We start from the raw sequence: 11,240 nt of genomic DNA on the forward strand, positions 1-11,240 counted from the left end.
CTCTTCGGCCGAACTCGGAGCCGCTCTCTGCGCCCGGCGCGGCTCGGCTCGCTTCGGCCGAACTCGGAGCCGATCAGTGCGCCCGGCGCGGCTCGGCTCGCTTCGGCCGAACTCGGAGCCGATCAGTGCGCCCGGCGCGGCTCGGCTCGCTTCGGCCGAACTCGGAGCCGCTCTCTGCGCTCGGCGCGGCTCGGCTCGCTTCGGTCGAACTCGGAGCCGCTCTCTGCGCCCGGCGCGGCTCGGCTCGCTTCGGCCGAACTCGGAGCCGATCAGTGCGCCCGGCGCGGCTCGGCTCGCTTCGGCCGAACTCGGAGCCGCTCTCTGCGCTCGGCGCGGCTCGGCTCGCTTCGGTCGAACTCGGAGCCGCTCTCTGCGCCCGGCGCGCCTCGGCTCGCTTCGGCCGAACTCGGAGCCGATCAGTGCGCCCGGCGCGGCTCGGCTCGCTTCGGCCGAACTCGGAGCCTCTCTGTGCGCCCGGCGCGGCTCGGCTCGCTTCGGCCGAACTCGGAGCCGCTCTCTGCGCCCGGCGCGGCTCGGCTCGCTTCGGCCGAACTCGGAGCCGATCAGTGCGCCCGGCGCGGCTCGGCTCGCTTCGGCCGAACTCGGAGCCTCTCTGTGCGCCCGGCGCGGCTCGGCTCGCTTCGGCCGAACTCGGAGCCGATCAGTGCGCCCGGCGCGGCTCGGCTCGCTTCGGCCGAACTCGGAGCCTCTCTGTGCGCCCGGCGCGGCTCGGCTCGCTTCGGCCGAACTCGGAGCCTCTCTGTGCGCTCGGCGCGGCTCGGCTCGCTTCGGTCGAACTCGGAGCCACTCTCTGCGCGGCCCGGCTCGCCTCGGCCGAACTCGGAGCCGATCAGTGCGCTCGGCGCGCCTCGGCTCTCTTCGGCCCAACTCGGAGCCGCTCTCTCCGCGTTCGGCTGAGCTCGCCTCGGCTCGGCTCCCTGACGGCGGGCAAGCGGCGCCGCCTCACGTTAAACTCGCCCGGCTCGGGGCTCTCCTGCTGCCGCGTCCCGCGGGCGGCCCGGCCATCGCACGGACACGATCGGGAGCGCGGCGTGGCACAGGAGCTCATTGGGCAGTGACCGCACTCGCGCTAATTAGCGCGCACGAGAGCAGCGGGCTCGGTTCGGCTGAGCTCGGCTCCGTTCAGGCAGCCTCGCAAGCCTGGCCTCGGTTCGCTCGAGGCCGTCAGGTTCCGCCGGTCTCGCCTTGGTTCGGCCGAAAGAGGCGTCGTTCGCTCGTGTTTTTACAAATATCTTTCTATATTGACTGTATATTTCTATATTTAATTTTATACTTCTATAATACTTCCATTATTCCAAATAAAAACCCCGTCTCTAACCAAATAAATAAAAAAACCCTTCTTTTAAAGGATACTGAAATATTTTTTATTTATACTTTGTATAATTATACATTCATATTTTAATTTATCGTTTCTTTGGATGTATTACATTAATAATGATATATTATATATATAAAATTTTAAAATAGATTTAAATCATTATTTAAATTATGTATAATATCTACTGCTACAACTAATTTTTTCTGATATTTTAAATTTTTATATTTATCTGTATGTATTTATTATATGTTTCTAAACTTAGATTTCTACCTTTATATTATTTGCATTTATAATTTTACAATCAAAACACTGCCTATTGACCAATAAAGAAAACCCGCTTTATTTAAGTATTTTAAAAATATTTTCATGTTTATAATTTTCATATTTATATTTATAATTTGTTCAATATTACATGAGAACACACCTGCTCCTGCACCGCCGTGGGGCCCCCTCTCCTGGGGACCTTGGGGTGCCCCAACGGCATCAGAGCCCCGAGTCTTCACCCCCTTCTCCTCTATTTAGAAACTACACTGGAACTTTTTTCTGGAAATAAAGACATTACCTAAATCCTCTCCCCGTGTCCTAGACAGATGGATATTCAGTTATTAGTTGGCTGGGCAGCAGTTTCTTAAATAGAATGATAAACAAGATGTGAACATTTCAGCTACAAGCAAATAGGCAAATCTGAACAAGGTACTGGTGGGCGACCACTGAAGTTATTTTGAAGGAATTTTTTAAACAATAAAATATTGATACCACAAAAATAAAGCAAAAAGCTAACTACTGGCTAAGAAAAAAATTAACTTTTGACAGCAACAACATTCCAACCACACAGGCTTTTTCCCGATGTCATACCTTATAACTACCTCTCTTGGGAATTCTCATCATGTATCCCAAAAGGAATAAATACCTCAGAGCGTCCTAAAGCAAAAAGTAGCACACGTGAGCTCCTCACACTCCCGGGAGGCCTGCACAGCGTGCACTGAGTCTGCAACAAATTCTGCTCAGTGAGAGTCTGCAAACAAAGGTTCAATTGATGAATTGAACTGATTGTAAAGGGAGGTTTTCTAAGCACAGAAGCACAACAAAGAACAAGCAAAAACAATTCTTAAAAAAAACCTGCAAGTTTTATTTAGCATATATGCGACTGATTTCCACCCTGTGGCTTCTCACTTTGATTCGCGTCTGTAGGTTCAGGAAGATGACAATGCACACTCTGCCCTCCCTGAGCCCCCCACAGCAGCTGAGCGCTGCTCCGTGCGCTCAGATCGTCAGGAACTGGATTGCCCGCATGGACTGGAACTGCTCTGCTGCAGATTCAGGAGAGAGAGGCTGGCTGAGGCGTCGTCCCAATTCCATTTCTGTGTGACGAGAAGCGGTTTGTTCCCAACGGGTGCAACAATCCCCAGCTCGCTTCCATGGTGAGTACCGATGGCACACAAATGGCAGCCTGAGGAAATCGTGTTCTGGGCTCTAAGTGGTCGGGACAGGGTCTGATTTTTTGTTTTGCATCTGTATGATGATTAGTACGACAGGGCCCTGATCGATGACATGGCAGCACAGAATTAAAAACTCCTCAATAGGATTACATCGACTTCTAGGAAAAGACAAAAGCCTAGGACCCTTCTGAAATCTATTTTTAATGCGAAGCACACGGATTGTCACTATGCTGTGCCTTCCAGCTTTTCAAAGCAGCTTACCTCTGAAGACCAGAAAACATTTATTTCTACAGAAACAATGGGCAACCCCCAGCCTAATCTCAGCGCTACTGTTTAATAGGGGATCTGCCAGCGTGCCAGTCCAGCTTCAAGTGTGCTTTATTTCAGTCTAACATCCCCTCAAAATTCTTCTCACATCTCCCAACCCTGACATCTTATTTTTCCCTAAAGCTTCTCATCATTAGCACTTTCCAAGTAACATGGTATTTTTACAACATTCAAAAATGTCATGCTGGACTGTGCTAGAGAGTAATTTGCAAATATAAGCTTAGCAAAGTTTGAATTGACTTGTCCAGAGAAAAAACCTACAAGTGAACACCTACACCTGCCTACAAAGAGCTAACAAGCCCCTGGCAGCTGCCAGCATCAAAGCACAGCGGATGTTTCTAATACAGGGTAAGGATAACAATATCACCTTTTGTTCTCTCCAGCTTGTTTTCCCTGCAGTCATATTTTGCTTCTTATGATTTTTTTAGTCTCTGCATCTTCTTGGACAGCACCGAGCCCGACGACAAGGATACGAGAGTCTTTCCCTGCCGTAGGGAGAGAACCAGGAAAACAGTTAAAATAAGAACAGGGTAGTTTGAAATTCATACTTCCAATGAGAAGCAGCGCCTAACAAACAGAACAAAAGTAAACAAAGCATGGTACCTCCCTGGGGACAGAAGACTTACAAACTCTCCAGGATTTACAATTCTAGCGACCGACCCCTTCAGGACGGCAGCCAAGTGTCCCATGGGATGGTGCTGCACCAAAGAACGATCTGAGAGGTTCCAAAGAGTGAAATGCACAATATTTTGCAAAGCCGTAAAATCTTGCAAAATAACAAAAATACAATAGATGTAAACTACAGGGTAAGAGTACAAGTGTTCACTTTAAGAGCTGGAACCATCCAGGTGAGCACCTGATAACTGGATCCTCACCAGAGTTTGAACCCTTCAGGACACAGAAGGGTTTTCCCCAGAAATTTCACAGACTGAGTTTTGATACAAGTATACTTGCCAGACCCTCAGAAACATCACCCATTCTCCAGGTGTCTGGAGAGAACTGCAAATGGCTCTCACGTAGTTTGAGCTAGCTCTGTAAGGTCTCAGGGTGAATTTCACCAGATGCAACCAAACTGGGCAACTCCCAGTGGGACAGAAGGAACCCAAAGCTTGGGTTCGCAGAGCTGCAGCAAATACTGAGGAAACAAACATAACAGCGTAAAAAATAATAAACCATCCTTTTTTTTTCTCTCGCTTTTGTTTTTTTCTTATTCAGATCAGCATAGCAATTAAAGAGAAGGTGAAAAACTCACCATTACTGAACATTTCATCATCTGTAGGCTGAGCATCCTTAGCACAGAGGACTCCAAAGTTAAAATTCACCGATCCCTGGGAAATAAAACCAAATATTGTATGAGAAACAATCAAACAGCAGACGTAAAAATTTGTTTCCTCTAAGGACTTTCGGGTACGTATGTACCTTTGCATACATCCAACACATTGGAACATACACTTTATACCATCTCCTAATAAGTAAAAATTTACCTTTAAACTTTGATAGTACAGCATAAAATTATGAACTTAAATTGGTGATCTGTTATTATTAAGTTGGTGCCTAAAGTTATTTCTGCTGTCAGGTTCAAAAAAACATTAATTTTTTTTACTGGAATGAGCAATTGATTTCAAAGTCATCACAAGCCCACCAAAACACAAAGCAGTATTCACTGGATGGGTCTGTGAGCTAGAAGTAGTTAGGCTTGTACTTCCCTCTTGCTATTCCAGAACCAATAAATCCTGTCAACAAAACCAGGATCTATAGCCCACTGCTGTGAAAGATTCTACGAGGATGATGGTTTGATTTGTGTTTAGAAGTTTTGATTTGAAATGGCCAGTTCAATGGATAAAGACAGTTTAGGTAGTATTACATTGCTATTATTATTATTTCTATTATTATTTTTACTATTACTACTGCTATTGTTATCATCTGCTACTGGAAGAAACAAACCAGTAGTACCTATACTTAATTACTTTTATTTCCAGGAAATAATAAAGAAAAAGAACCAAACCAAAAAAAGTCACTTCCTACCTTTTATATCAAGGGATGAAAAATTTCTCTTGGGCTCTTCTCCAATTTATCAAGACTCATAGCACTGAAAGGCAAACAAAACAGTGCTTTATAGAAGGGCAAGTGCACATTTCAAGGCTGAACCACCAACTGATTGCAGTGACAGCAGTTACAACATGAATCGTTCCCAGAGCCTCTGTTAAATGGAATGTTCTGTGGAACTGCCGTTTCTTTCCCAAAACACTAACTTCCAACACTTCCTAATAATATTTTGTATTTTAAAACAAAAGAAGTTAGTGAGACTCTGTGCGGAGGTCAGGTTTAAATTTATTTCCTTCTAAAGCACAGAGCTCTGTTCCATCACCCTTCACTTCGGCTCTACACTGAATCGTGGTGAGCATTTGAGGAGTGCTCCATAATCAATTCCATTTCTCTCTTTTTCTAGCTCTCTCTATTCCTAAATCATTCCAGACAAGTCAAATGAAAAATGAAAAAAACAAGTTCAGCATCAAAGTCACACTTTTTCCCGTTGTCTGGTCAAGAACAGGCTCTAAATCCACTTACTGCTGCCTTCAACGATTCAGACTTGCAAAAGCATTCTTACATATTTTACAGGTTTATCATAAAACCCACAGAACGCAAGCTCTGAATTACAGGAAAAGGTACACAGGCAAATATCTAAAGGGATCACTTATTAGTAAATACATACCTTGGTAGAGATCGCACTGAGAACCTTTCTGAGGGACTCTAAGGGACGCATGTTTTCTGAGCACCCTATAAACAAGAAAAGCTAGGATATAGTACAGGACATCCCCACTTTTTCTACATATTCAAATAGTATTTTTGATAAAAACAATTCAGTTAAAAAAGAAGGAAGAAAACCAAGCTAATTTTACTCAGCTGTATTTACTGCCGATTTAGAGAAAAATGCCGGGCAGCGTCGGCCGTTGCGTCACACGTCGCGCCGGCAGCAGGGCCTGCCGGGAGTTGGAGTCTCGGGCTGGTAGCCACTCATGTGCCGCGATAGCCGTTGCGTCACACGCCGCGCCGGCAGCAGGGCCTGCCGGGAGTTGGAGTCTCGGGCTGACAGCCACGGCTCCGTCCCCCGCCACCGGGAGCTGCAGTCCCTCCCGGGCATCAAACGGGTCCTTCGCCCCAGGGCGGGGAAGGACCTGAGGCAGGACCGCTCCTCCCGAATGCCCTCTCTTTTCCCCTCCAACTCTTTTTCTTTTTTTAACGCTGTTTTTCACCCCTTTCCCTTCCCTTCCCTTCTGCTCTCCTGCTTTCTTTCCTTTCCTTTCCTTTCCTTTCCTTTTTTTCCCCTTCCCTTTCCCTTTCTTTTTCTTGTATTTGTAATCTTGGTTTTCCTTCCTAGCTTTAGAATCAAAAAGCAGCAGTAGTAACTTTCAGGCTACCTGGGAGTAAAAAAAACCCCAAAACTATAATGATTGAAAGAAAACTATTTATTCCCTGGGAGCCTGAAATTTTCTACTGCTGCACATGACACAGAGTTTTTTATTCCTTCTTATATACAGTTGATATTTTATACTCGCTTTATACACCGCCCCCTGCCGTCTGCACCGGCGCTCTGCAGGCAGAGTGCTGCGGCGTCGTTCGGTTCTGTTTAAATAAACTCGGCTAAATTAGGCTTGGTTCGGCTTAGGTCTAAAATCGTTTCGGTTCGGCTTTTCGTCTAAATTCGGCTTTTCCGGCTCTTCGGCTGAACTCGGCCCGGTTGGGCTAAAGTCGGTCATATTCGGCTCTTTGTCTAAATGCGGCCAATGTCGGCTACAGTCGGCTATCGGTTACACTCGGCTATCATCGGCTCTTCGTCTCAAGTCGGCTGTGTTCGGCCACACTCGGCTCTTCGTCTCAAGTCGGCTGTGTTCGGCCACACTCGGCTCTTCGGTGAAACTCGGCTGTTTTCGGCCACACTCGGCTCTTCGGTGAAACTCGGCTGTTTTCGGCTACACTCGGCTCTTCGGGGAAACTCGGCTGTTTTCGCCCACACTCGGCTCTTCGGCTCTTCGGAACTATTCGGCCCGGCTCGGCTCCCTCAGGGCGGGAAAGCGGCTGTCAGAGGACCCCGGCACAGCGAGGCGTTTCCCCACATGCCTGTCACAAACCCGCCGAAATACGCCCGCCCGCGGCGCCGCTGAGACCACAGCATGTGTCGGGTACACTTGAAACGTCACAGAAAATACCACCGGGGCCGCGCCGGGGTCGGCATTCCATGCAGGCAGTCCAGTGACACCCACCCCGGTCCTCCACTTCCCCGCCCTTTTCGCCGCCCTGTTGAGAAGGTCAACCAAAAGTCCGCGACATCCGCGACGCGCCACTCCCAAGGTGGCGGCCTCTCGGCGCAGGGCTGCAGTACCGCGCTCTGCCCACAAGGCGGCAGCACTGCCGCCCGCCCCAGCCGGGGGCGCAGCGCGCCTCGGGGCTGCGGGCAGGGAAGGTGGCAAAAAAGAACAGGGGCGACCCCCGCCGAAAACTGCTCTGAAATAAATGCCAAAAACCTGCCTCTTACCCCACCAGAATCAAACAAGGCCCCTTGCTTTAAAGCCATGTTTAAATAAATTTTTTATTTCCATTTTTCGTATTTATATTCACATGCATAGCTATAGTGGACATTGATGTAGCATGTAATTTATATAACATTATTCTATTTCTATTATTTATATTTACTTATATTTTGTGCTTTTATAAATATCTTTCCACATTGATTGCATATTTCTATGTCTAAAATTACATTTCTATCATGCTTTCACTATTTAAAATACAAATCCCATCCTAACTAAATAAATACAAAAAAGCTCTATTCTTTTAAACTACATTGAAATATTTTTATATTTATAGCGCTCATGACTATATTCACATTTATATTTGCAGTTTATACTTAAGCATTATATTAATCATTATGTATAACATGTATCCTATTCAAATAAGAGATAAATTATTTTCCTAATTATGTACCATATCTACTGCTACAACTTATTTTTCCTTACATTTTTAATTTTTATATTAACCTTCAGCTATTTATGATCTATTTCTATTCTTAGATTTCTACCTTTATATTATTTGTATTTATAATGTTTATACTAAAACACCTGCTTTTGCCAAATAAAAAAGAAAAAAATCCCCTTTATTTTAAACTACTTAAAAAAACCTAGAGTATATCAATCTGGTATAACATATAACAAATGATAGATATGATAGATGTAAAATTGATATAAATATTGTAGTGTATTATAGGAAATAAATAAAAATCAATATGATCCATAACACAAGTAATACTGTATAAATGTTATATTTATGTTATTTTATATTTCAAATAATTTAACATTTCTTTATATATTTGCATATACTTGACAAACATTTCTATATTTATACTTGGGTTGCGATTTTTTTCTGGGTGTTTTCTGGGTCTTTTCTTGCCCTTCTTCGAATTTTTTTCTGGGTTATTTCTTGTCCATCTTGGGGGTTTTTTCTGGGTTTTTTCTTGCCCATCTTCAGACTTTTTTCTGGTTTTCTTCTTGCCCATCTCAGAGGTTTTTTTTTTGGGTTTTTTTCTGGGTTTTTTTCTTGCCCATCTTGGGTGATTTTCTGGGGTTTTTCTACGTTTTTTTCTTGCCCATCTGGGATTATTTTCTGGGTTTTTTTTCTCGTTGCTTTCTTGCCCATCCTGGGCTTTTTCTGGGTTTTTTTCTTGTCCATCATGTGGTTTTTTTCTGGTTTTTTCCTGCTCATCTTCGTCTGGTTTTCTGGGTTTTAAGCCAAAATCGGTACATATCATGTCAGTTCATGCAATACAACCCGGCTGGGGATTTTTTATTCTAAATTTAACAAGGAGTCGCAAAACCTGGAAAGCAAAAGTCACACACACAAGGTTAAATCCAGTCAGCATGCACTCACACACGCAGAAACGAGCAGACACAGACAGACACAGCCACGTGCTCTCACACACGCTCACACAATCTTTCCACTTAAATGCTCACTGCGGCCCTTACTCGAGATGCTGAAGAACGTGCTGTGACACATCTTCCGGCTGCCGCTCCTTGAGGTAAAATGGCAGATCCTGGGGAAATCAGCAGCCTCGGGGACCTGTGAGACGACAGGAAGGGTCAACGAGTGGCTATCTGACAGCTAGGACTTGTCTCCTCTCTGGACTGATAAATTTTCTACCCAAAATCCAATAGAAGACAGATGTATAGGTACATAGAACATAAGCCACCATAGGCAGATACAATACAAGCCAGGACTTGCAAAAATTCTCTGGAAGATGAATTCTTGCGCCCTATTCCCTTTCAGAAGAAGGAACCTACACAACTACTGCAGTCATCTGAGGAGGTGCATCTGAAAAAAAAGTTAGGACAACAGTCAGACGGTTCAATGATAACTGAAGAGCTCCAGATATCCTGTGTCCATCTACAAATCCCATCTAGAGTCCAACTACACCCCACACTGCACATTACAAATCCCCGGGCCCTCTCCTATTGCACCAGGCTATGCGGCAGGGCAGAGCAGCTCGGGCACAAATGTGTGCTGACAGCCGTGACACAGGATGGACAGGACAGGACAGACAACGGGGACACAACACAGACAGAAAATTCTAGGCAAGGAAAATGGCTGCAAGGACTGAGAGAATGCAAAAGGAGATGACCGAGTTCAAACTGATGGTGAGCTGATGAGGCTCAGAGAACCCCGAAGGCAGAAGATGATAACTGAATGATTTCTTCTAAGAACTGCAAAGATGGATGCCTAGGAATCCTACGGTCAGAATCCTCTACCTAACCTCATATTACGCCAAGTCCTAATCCACCAAAATGGATCCAGGTGGGGGCATAGCTGTCCATACAGCCCAGACCGAGACCTGACAAGACATCAGATGCGATGCTTCCAAAGACAGAAGAGAGTCTGACGCCTGTCTGAGCTCCCCAGTCAAAAGTTCTGTGGCCTGGGTGCCAGGACAGGGAATGCAGAGATCACAGATGCTAACAATGATGCCAAGATTAATGACAGGCACCCCTAAGGTAAAAGACATGGGATACACAAACAACACACAATTCACAACAGACAAGTGACACGAGACACACCGGGACTGCTCTGCCCTGCTGCACACCTCAGCACTGTGATCAAAAGTGAGACTTGGCTTCTATGGGGCCTAAGGGGCCACTTCATTAACACCCCCCCACCTCCAAACTGGACTCAAAACCCCCTCCCTGTAATCCCCAAACCAGCACCGTGCTTTCAGCCCCTCTGTGGGTCACGGCCCTCTACTTATCTCTCATACAGCTGGGGATGCTGGTCCCTGTCAGGTGCAAAGAAAGGCCACCTCATCAGATGGGAAGGTCCTGCTGGCACCGGGCTGGTGTCTCTCAGACAGCTAGATTAAAGAGAACCAAACATCAGTGCCTGAACTTGGCACCGCATCGGCCAAAACCCCACCGCTCTGCTACTCACCGCGCTCCTAAGAAGGCCCGGCACCTCCTAACCCTGACCCTCTGCCACACGTGGAATGCATCTGCACCTGAAAGAAAGTTAGAACACATGTCAAACATCACCAGGATAACTCACAAGCTGCAAACATCTTATGTCAATCTAGGAACAACATCTAGAGCCCAAGTACAGCCCACATTACAAATTTCAACTCCCCAAGGCTTGTCCTATTGCAGCAGGCCATGCGGCAGGGCAGAACAGCTCCGGCAAAAAATGTGTGCACACACCCGTGACACAGAAAGTGACAAACAGGGGGGACATGAAACACGACACATCATGCTTGTGGTGAGGGCCTCGAGGGGAAAAGGCAAAAGGGACCCCAAAGACACACTAGGGAGCACGGCACACCGGACAACACGACACAGACCGGAGCTGTTCTGCATTGCCCGCCTGAAAGCTGCCATCAAAAGTAGAGCCTCTCCCTTTAGCTGTCCTAAGAGGCCTTTGGAGAAGATTGCTTTCCCCTCTGCTCATTTTTGAATCTGTCCCAAGAACTCCCAATCTGCTACTCCGCCATCTCCAGACCGTGGCCCCCGACTTATCTTTTGGATGATCGGTGAGGGGAATCCACGCTGCACCTGAAATGAGTCTGCCTCGGAGGGCTCTGTGACGGCCTGTGAGCCTCTCGGTCA

The 11,240-nt window shown here is 46.4% G+C and overlaps 2 long non-coding RNA genes across 2 annotated transcripts; both read right to left on the reverse strand.

Moving 5' to 3' along the window:
* Positions 1-2,444: 2,444 nt before the first annotated feature.
* Positions 2,445-6,031, reverse strand: LOC132084389 (uncharacterized). Its single transcript, XR_009420060.1, has 5 exons — positions 5,819-6,031; positions 5,131-5,194; positions 4,358-4,433; positions 3,473-4,240; positions 2,445-2,878 (listed from the first exon to the last, which is right to left on the reverse strand). It is a non-coding gene; the product is annotated as an uncharacterized LOC132084389 (long non-coding RNA).
* Positions 6,032-7,667: 1,636 nt separating this feature from the next.
* LOC132084304 (uncharacterized) lies at positions 7,668-9,797 on the reverse strand. Its single transcript, XR_009420045.1, has 2 exons — positions 9,120-9,797; positions 7,668-8,971 (listed from the first exon to the last, which is right to left on the reverse strand). It is a non-coding gene; the product is annotated as an uncharacterized LOC132084304 (long non-coding RNA).
* Positions 9,798-11,240: the final 1,443 nt, after the last annotated feature.

The sequence above is a fragment of the Ammospiza nelsoni genome, chromosome 26, assembly GCF_027579445.1.
Source record: "Ammospiza nelsoni isolate bAmmNel1 chromosome 26, bAmmNel1.pri, whole genome shotgun sequence".
In the NCBI taxonomy this organism is placed as follows: domain Eukaryota; kingdom Metazoa; phylum Chordata; class Aves; order Passeriformes; family Passerellidae; genus Ammospiza; species Ammospiza nelsoni.